The sequence below is a fragment of the Aythya marila genome (assembly GCF_965140915.1).
Source record: "Aythya marila genome assembly, chromosome: 4".
In the NCBI taxonomy this organism is placed as follows: Eukaryota; Metazoa; Chordata; class Aves; order Anseriformes; family Anatidae; genus Aythya; species Aythya marila.
This window is the reverse complement of record NC_139045.1, coordinates 19,905,893-19,926,355: the sequence shown is the minus strand read 5'-3', so window position 1 is coordinate 19,926,355 and position 20,463 is coordinate 19,905,893. Positions and strand designations below refer to the sequence as shown.

The following is a 20,463-nucleotide window of genomic DNA, read 5'->3' as shown; positions in this document are numbered from 1 at the left end:
ATCCCAACTCTATTCAGTTCTTACAAACAAACATGAAAACGACTACAACCGTAGAAGAAGCAGGACATCCTGCATTAACAGGCTACTTGGACCTACTGTTAAAGTTTAGCCACACTATGCAGACTCACAGCAGCAACTCAAACAGTACTTCCATCTACTGCCAGGATATGTTCCTTGGGATCAGAAACTCCTCTGTTCAGCCTCTTTAAGATACTGCAGTAGCATAAAAGGATGAACAATACAGAGGGATGCAGACCGGGTTTCCAAATAAAGGTAAGACCGACAGTATTCTGTGCACTAGCCAATCCCTGCTGTATGGCACATGCGTGCTGCCCACTCTAATGTATTTGAGTGTGCGGGCAGAAATGTCAAAGGCCAAAAAACTGAGGGCTAAAATAATTGTTCTCCCTAGGTGCTGTTCCCATGTCAGGATAAAGCAAATGAAAAATCATGTATTCTTTTAATTTAATAGAGCTTTACAAAATAAAAATAGTCCAATAGAGCTGGGTACTTTAGAAGTAGGAGGGTATGCATGAGTGACCCTTTTGTAATGGAAATCTCAATATACAAATATTTAATACAAGTAAACACAGAATACCAAAATAGAATTTGAGGTCAGCTCAACAGGTGCCCTGAATTACCTGTACCTCTGAACTGACACATAAATTGCCATATTCCCTCGCATTCATAATGAAGCCAGATTTCCTGCTGCTTGGAAAATTTACTGTTGAGGGATACTTCATCTTACAGTATTTGAAGAAACTACCTGGACTCTGCTGCTATTATTCAAGGTCGGTTTTGTGACAAAAAGGACGCATGATGAAAAACCCTACTTAAATGCTATGGAAATAGCTATCTGGCAATGAATAAAGTTTTAATTACATTCTTTTTATGCTGCAGTTATCAGTAAATTACCAGAGAATTTCTAAAAGACCTTTTAGAAATTAAGGCAAATTACCTCTATTTTGCTCTATTTTTTCTTCCCTTTTGATTAATCATATCAGACTGACATTGACTTACATAACAGCTACAGAATTTTCTTAAAGCCTCAAATTCCTACAATGCTTTCAGACTGCTAGAGGAGACACCACTTTCAAGGTTCCTTTATCTTGGAACGTAACTGCTGATGGTACTGCAAGCAAGCCATGAAATGCAACGTGATATTTATTTTCAGACCCAACAAGTACAGATCTCTTGGAACACGGTGGTGCCAAAACGATTTCTAGCAGGTGGCTTTGATATATTTACATAAAGCGTGCTCAACTCTTACTCAAGTTTTAACACACAACACTCAGTTTTAGCACTTTGACTTTGCCCTCCTGAGAGTTCTCCTATCAGAGAATGCAGCTTACGCTGCATTGCTGACGCTCAGCAAAGGACTGTACACAAATCACTAACATTTCCACATTAATCTCATTTTGCTAAAGAACAAATGAGCCCTGTATACCTGAAACGCATGCATGTACATAAGGCAATAGAAATTTAGCTCATGCAAATGGAGGGCCTTGCATTTTAACTAGCTGCCAGAGCTCACCTAAAGTTACCTGCAATCCTCTGCTGGCAAAGAGCTAAAATAGCATTCAAATACTTGATACTGGCAGTATGATCCAAATGAATGCAACGAACTTAACAGCCATACCTCTGCAAGCAACTTACTTAACATTGTTTCAGACAATTTTTAATTTTTAAGATTCTTACTTCAAGAAATGAGGGGATGGGAACAAAGGGCTTTGTTTTGTGCTTCTGTTCCTACTTTTCTTCCTGAAACTTGCTCTGTGTGAATGGGTTTTTAGATAGCTCTAATACGTAGCCCTGAGAGAGGCAAGATAAATATTCCTCTGGAAGTATGAGATACTCTTCACGGCCAAAAGGATGCCTAATGATCAGCTAAGTTATTCAGCTCTTAGCAGCTGCAATGGAAGGAATGCCTATAACTATCATGCAGACACAAAGTGCTACTAGAATGCATCAATTTGCAAAACCAGAGACTGCTGGTTCAGCCACTTAACTCAGGTAGGTTTTTCCACCAAATTCATAGACTCCTTATTTCTTGATAACACCACGAGGGTTATTTCAGCTCAGCAATATTTTGCACTGTGAGCAGTTACTGAAAACACTTGTGGGAATCTCACTACCACCAGCTCTGCTTTCTCTAGAGACCTTGTAGCTAGCTGTGATTGCTTCTTCTGTCCCTGATAAGTTCTGAAGTGCGGGGTACTGCAGGGAGCCGTTCTGTCACCCCTTCTGTTCTACATTTATGTGGAGCTATAAAAAGGGTTAGTGAGAAGAAAAGTCTCTCCACCCTCAGTTTATCCACAGAAGATGCACCTCTTCAGTGCTAGAGGTTTAATTATTGATCAGATGTTAGAGCGCCTATGGCTGTAAGGCAGGAGCTCGACCATCCAACCAAGCATCAACTAAACAAATGTGAGCACATGCTCTGGGAATGAAAGCTTAAACGAGCAGTAACATGTTATTATCCGCTTGCACCTTACTTTCAGGGTCCTGCTCTGGGCCCAGGAACGTAGACAATTTTGAAATGCCAGGCTTGCTAGCTGTGTAGCTAACCAGTGTGCAAACTCCAGAATGCTGGTTGACTTCTTTCTTAAATGGTTTTTATAAATCAGTTGAAGAGCAAGGTGGTAATTTACCTTGTTTGGTATGTTTTGAATTGGAGCATTCAGACTATTGCTGTTTCACTTTCAAATAAGCTAGCAGTTTCTGAATGGATTGTGTCTGAAAATATTCTTGACCTATTCTACTTAATATAGTCAGAGCACGAAGGAGGCTCAAACAGAAAACATGTATTATGTGCACAATCCCTCTTTCCCAACAAAAGCAGACCCTGCTGTTACATTACAGTATCCTTGGTGCTGAGTACTATGGTAAATTGTGAGTTTGATTGACTGGAACCAACTAAACATGTTCCCCTAGTTATTAAAGGTAACTTTATGAGATGACAGAGACCAACCAGAAAGTGTTAATGGACCAATGGCTTTAAACAGGTTTTAAGTTGCCTATTATTTATCCCTTAAGATACTATAAAAAGCAGGATTAAAATATGCTCTTTTGATCTGGTATTTATATTCATTTTCAAGCAAATTCCAGTATGCACATTTTACAGTTATCATCCTTTGTAATGAATTTCACCCCAAGGACTTTCAGTGAGAGGAGCAATTGGCATACATTACAAAGTGCAGATGGATCATCAGCAGGATAGATTTGTGTGAGATCTGGCTGGAAAATGATCGATTTTCGTTGTCTTAGGTAGCCAGCAGTGCCCATATATTTGGAGGGGACAGAAGATTTTCAGGCTTGCATGAGGAGGAGTGTCAGATGTGCGTTAATGTTCTTTCACAACTTGAGCTACAGGCAGCAATCTACTTGGAAAAATATGTGCACAAGTAAGGAGCCAAATCAATCAGTGATTTTATTCCAAGGACTGTTTATTCATAGTTTAAACATGGTAGGTGATCTACAAACCTTTCATGCATGTATTTATTACCAAGCAAGATTATATATCCTACCGTGCACATAGTTTTAACCCAAATAATTAAGACTGTACAGCATTACTGCTTTTTTCCCTGTAATAGGTCAATGTATTTTATATGCCAATTCATTCACTTAGGCTGAGTCGTAATAAATGTGAGACTGGACAGTGATGTAGAATTTAACCACTGGTAGTGGCACTGAAAGATATAACAGTGCTAAACAATACTTTTCTGATATATGTTTGTATCTAAAACAATCATAACTGTAAGCTCTAGAACATAATGAAGCTGATTATATTATTTCTCTCTATTTTAAAATAAATAGTTTCAAACTTTTAGCCATAGTTGGAGAACTACAACAGTAGGTTCCACTGGAACGTGACAGGCAGGTTGCATGATAGTCAGGAGTAGTCAGTGCAGGATCAGGGAAACCTGTAACTAGAAAAGCTCAGTTTATTTAATCATCTGGGGAGACAAAATACTAGGAGACATGTCTGGGTTGCAAAGATCAATAGCTGGTCTAACTGACTGGAAGAACAAAAGATCTGTGTTGGCACAGATTCTTTCTGAGGTAGGAAAGGGATAGCTAGTTAAACAAAATTTCTCAAGCACTTCAGCAAGGCATGAGTTACATTACAGTTGAAAACAGGTGATTTCTGAGCAGCGTGGAGAGACAGCAGAATGAAGATGGAAGTTGGATTTATGATTTTTTCATAGTTTGCTGGGTTGTAATTGGGGATAAAAACTTGAAGGTATTCCAACTGTTCACAGTATCACTAAAACTGAATTAGGTAGGTATCTAATGTGCAACATAAATCTATTTCTCCTAGCAAATAAAATGCAATCATAATTATTCAAGGCACTGGTGAGATTTCATATTGAAATCCACAAGTGGTTCTAGTTCCCGTGACCAAGAGTTCAAAGAGCAACAGGTACAGGGGAATCTATCACAGGAGCCTATGGCTGATCACACTCTATAAACACATTGAGGGAGTTGACATAACTTGAGGAAGTAGGGGAACAATGTTGGCACAAGAACTGCTATTAACTATTTGTCTTAAACCTAAGTTGGAAATCAGAAGGTAGTTTCTATTCATGGCAGCCATTAAGGTCTGGAGCATTTATCAGGAGTGCTATGGTTAAAATTAAGAACCTGAATTAGGCAAAAATATGTGAAAAATGTGTCTGTCTGATGGAAGGGAAATAAATCTGATGACACTGAACTTCTTTCCAGGCCTTTGACTGTTTTCCTAACAGATTTGTTCTCTGAGAATGCTATAAATGCAAGATGAGGAGAAAATATTATTGTGTTCTTCTTTTCCTCTGACTCTCCATAAAGCAAAGAAAATAAACTAAATACTTGATGGGAGAGGAAAAGCCATGAGAAGATAAAGAAAGATTGCATGTTTTGAAACTGAAGGTTCTTGACAGCAATTTTTGTGGTCATATACAGCATGGGAAGAAAAAAAATAGCAGTTATATTTAAATTGCCATCAGGTTAAAAGTAATTACAATATAAACTTGGACATTTTCTATTATGTTTCTTGAGCACGTAAGTGAAAAACATCCAACCAATGACATTTTGGTTTCCGCTGAGAGATGCAATAAGCTAAGACAACCCCACATTTTTAATACAAGTGACAAACCCGTGGAAAATACCTTTGACACTGAAGAACCCTTACAAATACTCCGTTATGACAGTGGTTTTGAATTGATCTGAATTTCTACTTTCCCTAGGGTTTTAGTTTGCTCATGGAAGTTACAGGGAGCTGATGTACACAAAATGTTCTTCATGTGTAAAGCAGCAGAGAACAGAAGAACAATCGCCTGTATTTTTGTAAGATTGGGATCTGTAGAGAAAGAAGTTGAGACATTTTCTCCTTTTGTAGCATGATTTTTACTAGATGTGTATTTTGACTAGCTGTGTACTAAAAACAAACTAAAACTTTTGCACTTAGCTCTAAATTGATACTTTCTGTCATCTCAAAATACATCTCAGGCACTTCAACATCAAAATATTTTTCTAAAATTTAACTGCAAGTATAAGAAATACAAGATCTCAAACTGCAACAGGAAAAAGGGTGACAAACTTCTGCTTTTATGTTCTGGATCTGCTTAAAGCTCTGCCATTAGAGAATATTTTATTAATAATTCCAGTCTTGTGTTTGCGGTGGTGTGATTTTTTCCCATTATTTTCATGGTTTAAATATATAGAAAAAAAGAAAATTCCTTCTACTTACTGACTTCCATTTTTCTTCAGGCACCTACTGCTGTTTTTAAAATTGTGAATTCCTAGCCTTCAATGGTGGTTATTTTCGTTTCCTGCTTTTGGCTACCTCCTTTGCTGTTGTTTTACAGGAACTTAGTGTTTGTTCAAATTAATTCATTCTGTAGGCTGGAAATGATTTGAGATTACCGTAGGATACCATGCCATTGAAGTAGTTGCGCAGCACATCTGCAAGTGAATATTTTGGGAGGGAGGAAGTTGACTCATTGACTAGAAGAAATCAGGATTTTTTTTTTAGGTGATTATGGAGTACCAAAGATCATTCAAAGGATGCAATTTCTTTATGCATGTTTTCATTAAACATATTGTACCTTAACCTACCTGAGGTAAATTTGTGCAGCCTTGTGGAATTCAGTGGAGCTCTGCTAGTTACCTGAATTGTTGATCTAACTGCCAGAATTATTTGATTTTAGTAATACCAAACAGCAGTGATAAATACTACATGTAGAACTGGTATCAAAACAGGACTGCCGGACTACGTATTAAAAATGCCAGAACTTTAAACTTCATTAGATTTCATCAGTGCAGATACATTCTCTTAGTGCAGTAAATTCCTAATGTTTAGCACACTAATTCAAATTTTTTTTTTTTTTTTTTTTTTTTTGCTATTGTGTATGAAAGTATTTGAAGGGAGTCACATTTTCCAAGCTGTAAATCTAGCTGATGACTTCCTTCTGAACAACTTTACTTGACGACTATTTGAGTACAGTCAAGTACTTAAGTATGCCTAAGTTGATGCAAAGTAACTTCAGCATAAGGGTTCACAGACATCATCACAAAACAGACCTTCAGTACAGAGTGCCAGAAACTCAATACCCATCCTCATTTCCTCAGTTAGTCTGGCAGTTCCCTTGTGAGGTAAATCTCAATGTTGCAGATGTACAAACAAGCCTGTCAGATGAGCCAGAGCCCATACAAGAGACGGATTCCTGCTGCAACCTGAAATTTGCATGGTACTTTGAGACTGGTGGTAGAAAGCAGTTCTGTTCACACACAGGTACCCAGAGGAAAGATTTCAGCAGCTGGATTACCAGAACATAGTGGAGTCCACTGTGCCCCCTAGCTCAATACCCTGTTATATGCAACCTGCCCAATCTTCTACCTAGTGGAAGAGGGTACTAGGTAGTGCTAGCAATACACAAACTTTCTAGATCACACTTTGGAGTGATATGGAAAATACTGATAGAAAAGAGGTCTTATTAGGACATGCCAATTATTTCACCATGATCAAATACCCTAGTTTTACTAAATGCAGTACTTAACATATGTACCCAGAATTCATGTCACTGTCAATCTTTTTAGATATTCTTTAGAATTTCACCTCAAATTTTTTATTTCCCAGAAGATCCAAATCAAACAGGCATTATCCAACTAATTCTCCATCTTTCTCAAAACACGCAAACTCCAGATAATATTACAACTATGTTTCTGCTTAAAATACATAATGTGAAGGTTAAATGTGGATTCATTAGCCTTCCATAACTAGCAGACATGTCAAGCATTAGCAAATTTTACTTTCATTGTTCATTTTCTGGACTTTGCTAATTACTGGTCACTCGAATGCTTCAGATATTATTAATTTCTATGTTTATACAGTATGACACACAATGTGTTCCTGCTCCTTTCTGCTAGATGCATAACATGTAGGAATGACTAAACATGCCTAAATCTCCACCTAAGTATAATTCTTTCCAATATGTATTTTTTCCATGAGTCAACACCACTCCCACTAGAATCGGTGGAAACAGTGTTCATTCATGAAACAAAAATTCTTTCCTGTTTTCTTCCATTGTTTTTGCCTTTTAAAGTTAAAAATATGCTTCTCTGAACTGCTGTAAGGTAATGTTACATCTATTTAACAGAACTAGACCAATGTGTGGAGTGCTATAAGATTCCATAAGATATACTTAAGTATGCTGAAGCAACAAGATTTAGTTCTGATCTTTTTGTAATATGCTCATAAAGACAAATATATATATATATATATATGTAATGGGAAAGATTAAGATGATATATCTTAAAAAATAAGCAGGATGAAAATATTCCAGTGAATAAGTTCAATAGATCACACTGCAAAACCAGTGCTTCTATTAAGTATTTGAAACTTACGGCCAATTTTGGCAAAGTTTGAGAGAGCCAGAAGTCTCAAACAAATCACGGGCTTACATGTTCTAAGAGCAATTCCCATGAAGAATATCGATATTATCAAAGCCAAATGAGTGGTATACCCTAGCATTATTAGATACAAATGAATTATTAGATACTAGTCGCATGATAGCCTTTCAATCTGCACAGTGACATCTATCAGACTAATGGCAGAAAGATCAAGTAACAGTTAAGTAGCACTGAGCTTAAAGACAAGACTCATCAAGAGTCACAGCTGGCTTTTGGAACAATGATTTCTTTCAGCTTCTGTTAATGTTCAGACTAAATGACTCAGCATTTAGATGCTTCAAAGTACCTCAGAAGCTATAAACTTGTATCTTCCCTCCACGCTGTAGCAACTGCCTTATACCCTGCTGTTTGTATCATTAACTCTTACTATGTTTGGCTGCTTCTGAAGAGTCTCAGCTCTCCTTAGCATAACTGTGGTCCCATTAGAGACTTAACTGTTTACACAAAAAAAATATTCAACAGCAGTAATACTGTGTGCTCCCAAAACACAGAAAAACTCATGCACAACACATGAAAAACAGATCAGCTTTTCAACCTGTTTGTATGTTTTGCTGATACTAATATTTTCCACTTTCCCAGGGTGCACTATCATCATTGTTCATTTAAAATATTTTTGCCTCCTTTCCCCACAGAATACACACCAAATAACGTACCTTCTACTGTTTATGCACTGCATTGCTAGCTGATCAAGGGAAGTGACTGTCCTCTACTCTGTGCTGGCCTCACCTTGAGTACTGTTTGGTTTTGGGTGCCAAAATATAAGGACATAAAACTGTTAGAGAGTGTCCAAAGGAGGGCTACAAACATGGTGAAGGGTCTAGAGGGCAAGACATGTGAGGAGTGGCTGAGGTCCCTTGGTTTGTTCAGCCCCAAGCAGAGCCGGCTGAGGGGAGGCCTCATGGCGGCCTGCAGCTCCCTCACGAGGGGAGCGGAGGGGCAGGCGCTGAGCTCTGCTCTCTGGGGACAGCAACAGGACCCAAGGGAACGGCATGGAGCTGGGACAGGGGAGGGTCAGGATGGGTGTTAGGGAGAGGTTTTGCAACCAGAGGGTGGTCGGGCACTGGGACAGGCTCCCCAGGGCAGTGGGCAAGGCACTGAGTCTGATGGAGTTCAAGAAGCGTTTGGACAATGCTCTCAGACACAGGGTCTGATTTTTGGGTAGTCCTGTGTGGAGCCAGGAGTTGATGCTCCTCATTGGTCCCTTCCAACTTGGGATATTCTAAGATTTTATTGTTTACAACACTAGTACAGCACTGTACTAGTGTATTGTACTACACTGTAGTGTAGTGGTACTAGCACTGTACCACTGACTGCTTTCATACCTAATGAAGTCCAACTTGCTTGGATAAAACAACAACAACAAAAAAGCTACAACCCTTCCTAGTATAAATAGACAAAGAAAGCAAAGAAAGAACTACCAACAAGTGCAACTGTAACTATTTAAACTCACATTCTTAAGAATTGTTAATACCAATTAACAATTGGTAATTAACCAATTAGCTGCTAACTGAATTTCCAAAGTTCTAGAGGTTTGATTAATTTTTAAAGATTGGATGCTCATCTTTCTGTCTGAATTCCTTGTTGCCCACCAGCACACTTAAGATGTCTGCTATTTAATTCATCCTTTACTGATCCTAGAGCAAGTCAGAAACAGCATAACATTAAAATTCACAGCTCAAACAAAACTATGAGAAAAGGCATACAAAATGCTCAGTCTTCACTAGGAAAGAAAATAATTTTTGAATTGGGAAAGAAACTACAGTATTTGACAGAAACATCTGGAAATAGAACAAGCAAGCACAGGAGAAAACTGACTAAGATACTGCCTGGTATCTGAGGGGCTAACAAAAGACTGAAATGCAAATATGAATCTACAAATAACTACGAATACACTTAAGAATATGGAGGAAAAACATAATATTTCTTCTCCACATGCCTTTCATGTAATTGCACCATGAAATTATACTAAATTGTCAATGCATTTTATTAGGAGACATTCCCACTACTGGCAATTTTAATTCCAAAGTTAGACTGCTCTGTCATTCTAGAGAAATTCAGGGATCACAGCAGGTTCTCATCATGAAGCAGGAGTTACTGAGGTGTCCTGGAAAACCTGAGCACCTTGGAAAAAAAAAAAAAAGGCTTTGAAAGGGAAATGGAATCTATCTATAGAGCAAGAGAGAGACTGGCAGTCCCTTGACTGATAGTTATCAAAACCTGTTGCTGAAAACAACTCATGGGAAAAGGTCTTGTCTTCTCAGAACTGTCCAGTGACCCACTAAGCAAAAGACCAAAAAAAACAAAGGATGTTTATGTTCCCATTTGCTGTAAGTTGAGATCTGTTTATGGAGGAGGTTTCATGAAATGGTTGCACTATTAAACTTACAGCCACTCTTAAGTAGATACAATTTCACATGCCAATGAAATCTACTTGTATACCTAATAAAATAAAATAAAATAAAATAAAAAATCAATACTGGACCAGTTTATTTTTATGAATTCCAGTCATTCTTCTGTCATTTTAACTTTTTAGGGACATTTCAAGGACAGAACTGGGATATTTTGTCAAGCAGTCTTACATGGTCCAAGGCTCCTTTTGGCCAGGTACCATATGGTATAGCAGATTACCCCTATAACAAAGCACTATCATGCATTTCACATTTGTGAGCTTCGCTTGCTCTTGCCCCTGTGTTTGTCACTTTAGGAGAGGGAATGTCTCCACTCGGCTGTTTCCACAGACATACTAAGATGGGATCCCAGTCTCTGCTAAGATGCAGCCATTCCCAAGTGGGTAGAGGCTGCCTTCCACTAACATGAATCACCATTGATTCCCTCCATTTTTGTTTTTACCTTCATCTATTTCTTTTTCATTTTGGAGTATAAATTCTTGGGAAAGGATGATAACTTATGTTTGTCTCTACGTCTTATAGGCAATGGGGTTTCCTATAGGAAACAACATTGTTACGAGATTTCAAAAGATCAGCTAAAGAGATTACTTAGCCAGAAAACATGAATTCCAGATAGTTGCAGTGATGGTCAATAAAATAATAAAGAAGAAAACCAGCAAAATACAGACTTTTTTTTTCCCCTAAATGTTCATCAAATACAAAGGAAATATCTGAAGTTTCATTACGCATACCTACCCATTGCTTTGATCACTGGACAAATAGTAGCTGCTAAAACCAATCAGCTGCTAAGAGAAGGCATTAAATAATTGATAATAAACTCACTGCAAAATTCTACAACCACAAAACTCTACCTACACTGTTGAAATAAAATTTAAGTATAAACAAAATTTTGAAACTAGTAGTTCCCAAGATTATTACTATTACAGTTCCAAGTAATAGCTATACAATATAAGGTTTCTATCATATAAATGGTTATCCACAAAACCAAATATTTGTTATCTATTATACTTTATGAAGTTCATATTTTCTGCCTGCAAGTAACATCCATTTCTGTAAGTGCCAAATTTATATTTATCAAATTTGGCTTCATTAATCAAATGATTCATTTTTCCCCTCTCAGTTCTCTGAATAACAGGACTATATATATATATATACACACACACACTAACGGGTTAAATACTAAATTATTTAAATATTTTATCATTAATAATGCTACTTTATTATGCCTTGCCCAGTTCATGCTTTTATATGTACCTTATCTAAATGTATTACTCTAGTATCTGATTTTCCAGTTTGAGAATAAAACATTATCATGTGACACTCACTCTTGCTATTCTTACTGTTCTTAAATGAGAAAGAAACCACTCAGTGCATTGGTTCAGCATTCCAGACAGTGAAGGTCAGAGACAAGATCATCCCTTATCAACACAAGATTGCCTCTTCTCAGTTCTGACTCTAAAATAACAATAGGTTGAATAACAAATCATTCTATCAGTCATGACGAAGACATAATAACCTCCAGAATATTTAAATGGAATTTTCATTCAGCTCAAAGAGGACTTAATTGCACTGACCACACACATTCTGCAGAACAAAAAGACTTGTCTCTAAGGAATACTTGTAAGTCTTTTTTTTTTTTTTTTTTTTGGAACCAAGAATAACCCTCAGTATTTTCTAGTGAGAAAAAACATATGTAGAACATGCTTGCACATATAAACATATGCCTGTATCTTTCAATCTACACATACACGTAACAATTAAAAAGCTGTAATTTAGAAATTGTAACAGTATAACATAAAACTTCTGATTGCTTTAAAAAAAATAATTTGCCTGTGTATAAAAAGAATGATGTTCTTCTTGTAAGAAGCTATGCAATGGTTGACTTAATAATGGTAGATCAGCACGGAGCCCTGAACCTCATTTATAAGTTAATTTTTCTTGAGGCTTGCCTTGAGCATTGATCATTGGAACAGCTATGTGTTTCACCACAGCAATTTTGGCTCAGAAAACTATAGTATCCCCACTGAAGCAAAAGACAGACTGAAGATGAAAACAATTTCAGTAACTTTGGGTAAATGAATTGAAGATACTTCGGGTCCAGTTTATCAGAAAACTATTGCATCCCATAAGGAGATCCAGCTTGGGCTGTGGACAAGGCCACAGCTTTGCAGAAACAATAGTATATAAAAATATTGCAGTAACTGCATCCACAGAGGGGATAAACTGAAGCAGCTTTAATTCTGGCATTTCAAACCCTAAGACTTCATAACAGTAATGCAAGCCTTTCTTGGGATCACTGCAACACCTTCTAGGTGTCTTTTTTCCTCCTGAAATAAGGAAGAGGAAACATGGGAGTTGCATTATCTGATCCCCACAGATACCTGAATCACTTCTCTATAAACATGAGACAAACCTCCATCTTTTTGCTTGCTAACAAAGTTAGGCAACTACAATAAACTTTCAGCTCAAATTTTCAGCCATTCCTTCCTAGCCAATCTTATCTTTGTGTGTCGAACTTGCTTAAATGCCAATTTTCCCATCACCACCCTTCAAACCCAGCTCCCCCTTCCTCTGCCAGCAGCAATTTGTCTCAGTCTAGTGCTCTCATTCCCTCGGTCTTCAAGCCTGGCAGCTTTTCCCCTTCAAGTCTGGTCTATAGGGGGGTCTTAAGGATCAGCAAACCCTGTCACCTTAGTTTCAGCTAGCTCTAGCATTCACTGCAGTTGCAGTTACATGAATAATTCCACTCATTCCCTATACTACCCTTGGCACTCAGAAGCATTCAATACTCAGTTCTGTTCATGTGCAATGAGAATGAATCTCCAGATATTCTGACTTCACTAAATCTCTACTGAGCATCTGCAAGCACATCTTTCAGAGGCACACAGTTTTTGGAAAGGGAGGTAAAAGTCACATTCCTAACAAAGCCATCTTGAAGTTTACATCTGTATTCCAGCCAATGAGATCCTAAACTTGCTAAATTATAGGTCACCAGAATTTTTAATGTGAGCAAAATAACTACATTGTAGTATGCCCCACCTTCTTGCCAAACACCTCTGACCAGGATATGCTGAATTACTTCATTAATAATTGGTACTACCAGTCTACTCCAACCAGTTCACAAGGTTTAATAATGCAGTTTCAAACAAGCCGTTTGCATATTTTTGAGTCTTAAGACCAAGTTTCTTTCAATTGTATCATGGTACTGTTGCTTGTTTTGCCTTCTAAACAAGCTAGTGAAACTTTGCCAATGCTACATCCCCAGGAGCCCTGAAGCTAACAGGAATCCTCTATTGACTCTTTGGTGGGTTTAGTACTGGTCTTCAATGTAACGTGACTTCAAGGTTATCAGATGTACCTGCAGCAGTAGCAGTTGCTCTAACCCTGCCACAAGTGCTATTCAGGGCTACATTGTTCTGCATTGTTAGCATCACTCAACTAATTCATGGAGTGCTAGCACACGAGATGGTATCTGTTTCAGGAAAACGTGTAGATCAGTTACATGCCTTGCTATTATACCAGCTATTTAACCTCGCTGAGTGCAGTGTGAATAACAAGGAGGATAGATAATGTAAGGGAGCAACACAGAATGTTTTCCTTCACAAACTACACCTCGGTTTACTTAACAATTATTAAAATTATGTCCTCAAATTAATATGCTGCATATGATGTTCTAACACTACTTTTACAGCATTTTTTTTAAAATTGGCAACAGAAGCAGCATTCCCTTAGCAGATGTTCTCAGTTCCCACACACTTAATTATAGTTTATAACTACAATCGCCTACCATACAGTGCACTGCAATGTGTCATTTTAAAAGCCCCTGTTACTTGCTCATTAAATTTCACTACTACTTAGAGCACCAGTGATTTCAGCTGCATGCCAACCCACACTCACATGACAAGGAAATAGGCCTCAACTTTAACACATATTTCACACAAGTCTGTACAAGCTACCATAGTGTCCAACTGGTCATTACAGTAAATCACATTCCATGATTTTAATTAACACATTGGTTGTTAAGTGGCATCATGAGTTAGAGTATTTTTTCCTTTATAGAGCTATTTCAAATAGCTTGAAAAATAGAAACTTAACTGTAAACAAATTAAACAACTATCAACAAATTAGACTCAGAAAGATGAATAATTTTTTTGTACTTTTTCCAGGTTACAAGTAGTGAATGATTTTTATTTTATTTTATTTTTTTTTTAAATCAGTTTACTTGCCTAAAACAAACCATAAATTCTTATCTGCAAAAAAAAATCAGCATTAGAGTTGCATATCACAAACAAAACAGTCAATAGACGACACACAGAGAACAGTGAACTGCACAACACATCTGTAGGCTGGGACCATGACCCCTTCTGTTGTTTTCATCCCTCAGCTGGATGTAAATAGGGAATTTTGAACACGATTCTGTAGCCTGCCTCTATAATGACAGTTTGACACCTTCTTTCAGGCTAGCCATGTGAAAAAAAAAAAAAATAAAAAAAAAACAAACAAGTATTTCAACAGGAAGGCATGCTGTGTCATGCAGCAGCTTTCTGAAGTGCTCCCCAGCACTGACATTACAGAGGCACTCAAGCAGCAGCCCAGTGATCACAGTGCAACACAGTGCAGCAACTTTAGTTCTGAATTTTCTGCAGACAGAAGAGAAATGCAAAGACCTGTAGAGACGAATGATCACATTTACTCCCAGGAGTGTTAAGAGTAAAAATTTACTGAATCCAATAGGATATTAAATTCAAGTGAAAGTGAGATTACTGGAAGGAGGATGACTTGAGGAAAAAGGCAGGTGCAAGGAAAGCTTTTGGGTAAAATTTCCAATATATTGCAAATTGTGGTCTTATAGAGATTAGTAAATCATTAAGCATCTTTTAAAAATCTATGGGCTACATATATGAAAATATGGTAACTTCAGTATGTTCCGTATCTTCTTTTTATGACTTTGCATTTAGTAGCAACATTATTTAGAATTCTGCTATTTCTCTATCATTCAATTCTATAAATGCATTTTTGAAATTTACTTGCATTTATAAATAAACATTCACATGAAGTAAGATCTGTATGGCAGATGGATAGAGAAGTAAGCTTCTCCCTCATTTGTATTTTAAACTTCTCTGGACCCTAGGTGAAATACAACTGCAGGACAGATTCTGTTGGTAGACTGAAGAATTGATTCATATACTGTCAGCAAAAGACAGTAATAAAAAAATACTGTCATGCGTAGAGAATACACATGTTGCCCTTGAAAAGATACAGCAGAGAATCTGGAGAACTTGGGGTACTCTGCCTTGTATTACATAAATGAAGGCAACATCAGCCAAGACTACCTAGAACCTACAATAATGAAAAGCAGGCATTCTCAAGAATGAAAGCTTCATGAAATGCTCTAGTGATCGGGTCAGTGAATTTATTGTACATGCTGAACTTGCAGAAAGTGAACCAGTCACCATTAATCCATAAATTTATTAAGGGCACCAAGTAAAGTTCAATAAATTGTTTTCATGAAACACAGTCCTTATGCAAGCAAATCCTTCCTCTTGCTTATGATAGCATTTATTTAGCACCAGTTGAAGATGTTTGGGTTTCTTACTCATTCTCGCAATAAGAAATTCTGCAATTCTCAAAAGTCACATTAAAGAACACTCCATCACCGGACACAGTATTAGATACTGATAAACCCTCTGTGGATGTCTAAGGCAAGCTATAAGCTTGATCTATACTCTACTGCAAGATTGCTCCGTACTGATTTCAGCTGAGGGACATCAGCATAAACAAGGAGTAGAAGATAAGGCCTTACAAATTTATCAGCAATGAATTATTGACTGGGGCCACACCATCCAAAACACATTGAATTTCTCAAAAAAAAGCAAATGCTTCTGAGTCTTGAGTGAACTGGAGCTGCAGCTTCCAAGAATGGGTATCTGCTCCTGCCTTTGGCACTCCAATTATATATTGAGCATCCGACTGCCTCTCACGGCCTCACTGCTGGCTGGAAAATACTGATTACTCTTAATCATCAAGAAAGGCAAAAATATGTACCTCAGTTATATCCTCCATCACAATTCACACAGAATCACAGAATCATCTAGGTTGGAAAAGACCTCCAAGATCACCTAGTCCAGCCTCTGACCTAACACTAACAAATCCTCCAGTAAACCATATCACTAAGTTCTACATCTAAAGGTCTTTTAAAGACCTCCAGGGATGGTGACTCAACCACTTCCCTGGACAACCTATTCCAATGACTAACAACCTGTAACTATGGAATAAAGCCAGCTATCACACACTCTGTTTCTAGTGATTATCAGGCAAACCTAAAGTTTTGCATTTGGACAAAACTGGCCAGTCATGTATAACAACTCTTTGTTTCCATGAGCATACAGAACTATAGGTTGCATACTAAATTCCTCCAAGGTGAAAACTTGCACTTGGTGTAAGCATGCAGCACCATGGCCTCCATTTTCAGGTAAAATAGGAAGGAAAAAGTGCTTAAACTTGATGGCCTCAAAAGTTTTGCAAAAGAGCAGTGTTACAATCTCATTTATATGACAACCAATCACTGCTTAAATGAGTTGAGTAAAAAGTAAGTACTTAGTATCAACGAAAGCCTATTAGTATTAATAAAAGCCTATTAGGATAATATTAGTAATAAGAAAGTCTTACAAATAAACCATTTTCATTAAGGTTCACAGATTTTTGTCTGTCCATCCCCTAGCCACACCTCTTTTTTCTAACTTCCAGTCTCAGAAACAGTGAAGAATGCAAATACTTCCTGCTATTTCCTCCCTTGTTATAAGCCAGTGAAGTTCAATTGAGGTCAACAGTGCCCCTTTACCCTAGTTTAGGATGCAGGCTGTTTGCTGGCTCTAAAATAATTTTTGAGTTTTGGTGTTTCAGATACTTTATGATTTTGGTCTGTGATAAATACATTCATAATAGACTGGCATTTGTCTTAAAGTCTCATACCCAGACCATCCTCAATGATTTAATACAACTTCAATATTAATTTTCATGCAAAAATATCCAAAATGTCACTTCATTATAAAATTCAAGAGACCTGTGTCAAAGATACTGTTTTGTCATTTTTTTTTTTCTTTTTTTCTCTCCATGTTCAAATTCAGTTTTTTGTATAGCTTATGAGGTTGAAATACATTGTACTTATTAATGATTATCAAATCCATTTACATTTCTTAGACTGGTATTGCTGGTTTAATCTTTTCCCATTCCAGAAGTACTCTTTCCATATTGGCAAGTGTGTGTAACAGCTTCCTGACTTCACTATGCAAAGACCGTATGCTTCAAAAGAAAAGCATTTTTGTTTGTTTTATCTCAAAACAATGCAACCTACCCCTCCTCCTTTTTCCCTCAAAACATATAATTCTACAATTAAGGAATTACATTCTAAAAGAGCAAATGATGGCATTTTGAACTGAATGCAGTGAGTGCTGTTGTAAAAGTAGGTACTTGAAACAGACAGGCAAGACTCCTGCATTCCTCTTCTCAGTAAAGTTCTGTGCTCTGTAAACCTCAGTTTAGCCACTTATTTTAAGAACTTCACCTCTAACTTCTAATATACAAACACTCTCTTTTTAAGAGCTAGCTATTATCAGCATAACTATAAATCTGACCCAGTCTTGAGGACTTCACTAGTAAAAACATTTTGCTGACATAATCAAGATTGAACTTGTAGCCCCTAATATAAACATCACACGTATGTAAGTAAACAGCACTGTTTTTTTTCAAGCTTTGTCCCAAGGCATGGGAGGATTAAGAACCCCCTGTATCACTGATCTCAATCTCTTACCTGTGAAAGTTTTCATACTATACATGATACTAAACATGTACAAATGTTTTTTCAAAAAGTCTCCCATCACCTACAAAACTAGAGGACTCTAAGAAGCATGAAATACAAAGTCACATAAAAGCAGTCCTACCTTTGCCAAAATTATACCTTTTCTTATAAAAACTTAAGCACCACGGGACTGAGTTTGCAATGCATCCCCACAGTGGCTAGAAGGTTATCAAACCATTTGCTTTGTTTGCCAAGAACACTACAGTAGGTGACGATAAAGCTAAATTATAGTGAACAGCCACCCTCAAACACCTCTCGGCTGAGACTGTTTAGCAACTATTACGTTTCTCACAGTCTTGCTTGCATGACTCATACAGAAAGAGGACAGGCATTAACACTGATAAGTCAAGCTGTTTTCAGACGCTACTGCTTGGCTGCTGTAGAACATTTTGCAAGCCACTGTCACACACACGCAGCAGATTTCCTTGAAGTATGACAGCAGGAAACAAATCTGGGTGTAGCTGGGCAGACACGCATTGTTTTGAGCTTCCACTGGATGCAGTTACCAAGTCGTTCAGAGGTCAGTGCAGCCACGGAGTCCCTCTGGCTGAGTAGTGCTACCCTACTGCATATTTCATTCACCCTTACAGCTCCCAGAGCTGTTTCCAGGCAGACAGACATGGGAAATATTTAATATCAGGGGCAGACTGACAGTGGTTTTATGAGAGTCATTTTCTCTGTGTTGCTTTTGAAGAGATTTTTTAAAAGGTGTACAAGAGGAGCCAGGAAAATTCTTCCCAGGGGAAAAAAAAGTGGTAATTTGGAAACATGAACTAACTCTCAGTGGCCACAAGAGACAGCGTGGAGCATATACTAATGAACTCTTCGCTGTATTAATTTAGACTGCTAAGGCTGTCTTTAAGCAAGTCATATATAAAGGATATCAGAGTAAATTAACCATATTGTTTTAGGTACTGGACTGCACCTCAGGGTACCTGAACTTATTTCCCAGTCAGAACAAAGAATCATTGTGACCTTTATTGCTTTGTAAAATTTATGAAACAAAATATTCTCCAAGAAAGCAGGAGAAAATGCTTGCCAGAAATTGTATTGAACTTTCTAAATTCTGGCCAAAAAAGCCATGTTACTGTTCTTATGAGTTTGGTTTCTTATTCAAAAATAAATATTCATTGTAAGTAAGGGCAGCTATCTTTTATTGGTCATCAAACACCTTGGCAATTGTAATAAATGCAACTTCAAGTTCATTGAAGCCAGCAGACTGGGGGAAGCTGTTACAGTAAAGGGACCCCCAAACACTGGAGGAATTGGCCTCATGAAGTTCAGCAAACACCAAGTCCTGCACCAGGAACAGCTCCATGTAGCATGTTCAGTCTGGGAAGCAGCACTGAAAAACAGGATCCGGGAGTCATGGTGGACATGAAGCTGCATGCCTTGAGAGCAGTGAAGGCTAACTGCATAGGGGCTATACTAAACTAACAAGAGCATTGCTACCAGGTCAAGGGCAGTGATCACTCTTCCCTCATTTCATGTCCTGGTGAAGCCATACCTGCACTACTCCATCCAGTTTTGACCACCCCAGACAGATACTGGAAAAATGAAGTGAGCCCATCAGAGGTTGAGCTAACAGGCTCAGGTTGTGGAGCCCAGCACACATGCAGAAAGGCTGAGGGAGCTGTGGATGTTCAGCCTGGGAAAGAATGCCCAAGGCATTCTGTCTTCAACCACTTACGGAGCTGCAGAGAATACAACAGCCAAATTTCTTCTTGGAAATGTCTGTGAAATGACAAGGTGTAACAGATGGATTGCAACAGAGGGGGTTATGAATCCTGTGCCTGGAAAAGTGAGCTTCACAAGATTAGTCAAGCGTTGGAGTGTGCCCAGCTGTAGAGCCTCCATCCTTAGGGTTGGTCAAAGCTCAGCCACACCAAGTCCTGTGCAACCTGGTTTCATTTCAGGATTATCCATCCTCTATTCAGGTGACTGGACTATGGGATCTCCAGAGGCACCACATGATCTAATTTATTCTCATTGACGTGATTCTCTTTGTGGTTCTAGTCAAATATGCTACTACTGTTATTTCACTTTTAGGATATGAAGTCCAAAAAGAATTTAAGATTATTAAATTTTCAGAACTAAACCAGTTGAAGTACAAAAGTGAAATACCTTTACCACTTATCCAAATTTTAGATGCACAACATGACTATCAGTAAGCACTTCTGCTTTAAGTGTATAATTGCAGTTATACTTCAAAAAGGTCTTTCATCTTAAGAATAATATCAAACA

General features: G+C 37.8%; 1 protein-coding gene across 3 annotated transcripts in view; it reads right to left on the bottom strand.

Annotated features, from left to right (window-relative positions):
* The window catches only part of SORBS2 (sorbin and SH3 domain containing 2), a 153,738-nt gene that overhangs the window by 80,757 nt on the left and 52,518 nt on the right, over positions 1-20,463 (bottom strand). The gene's annotated exons all lie outside the window — the stretch shown is intronic.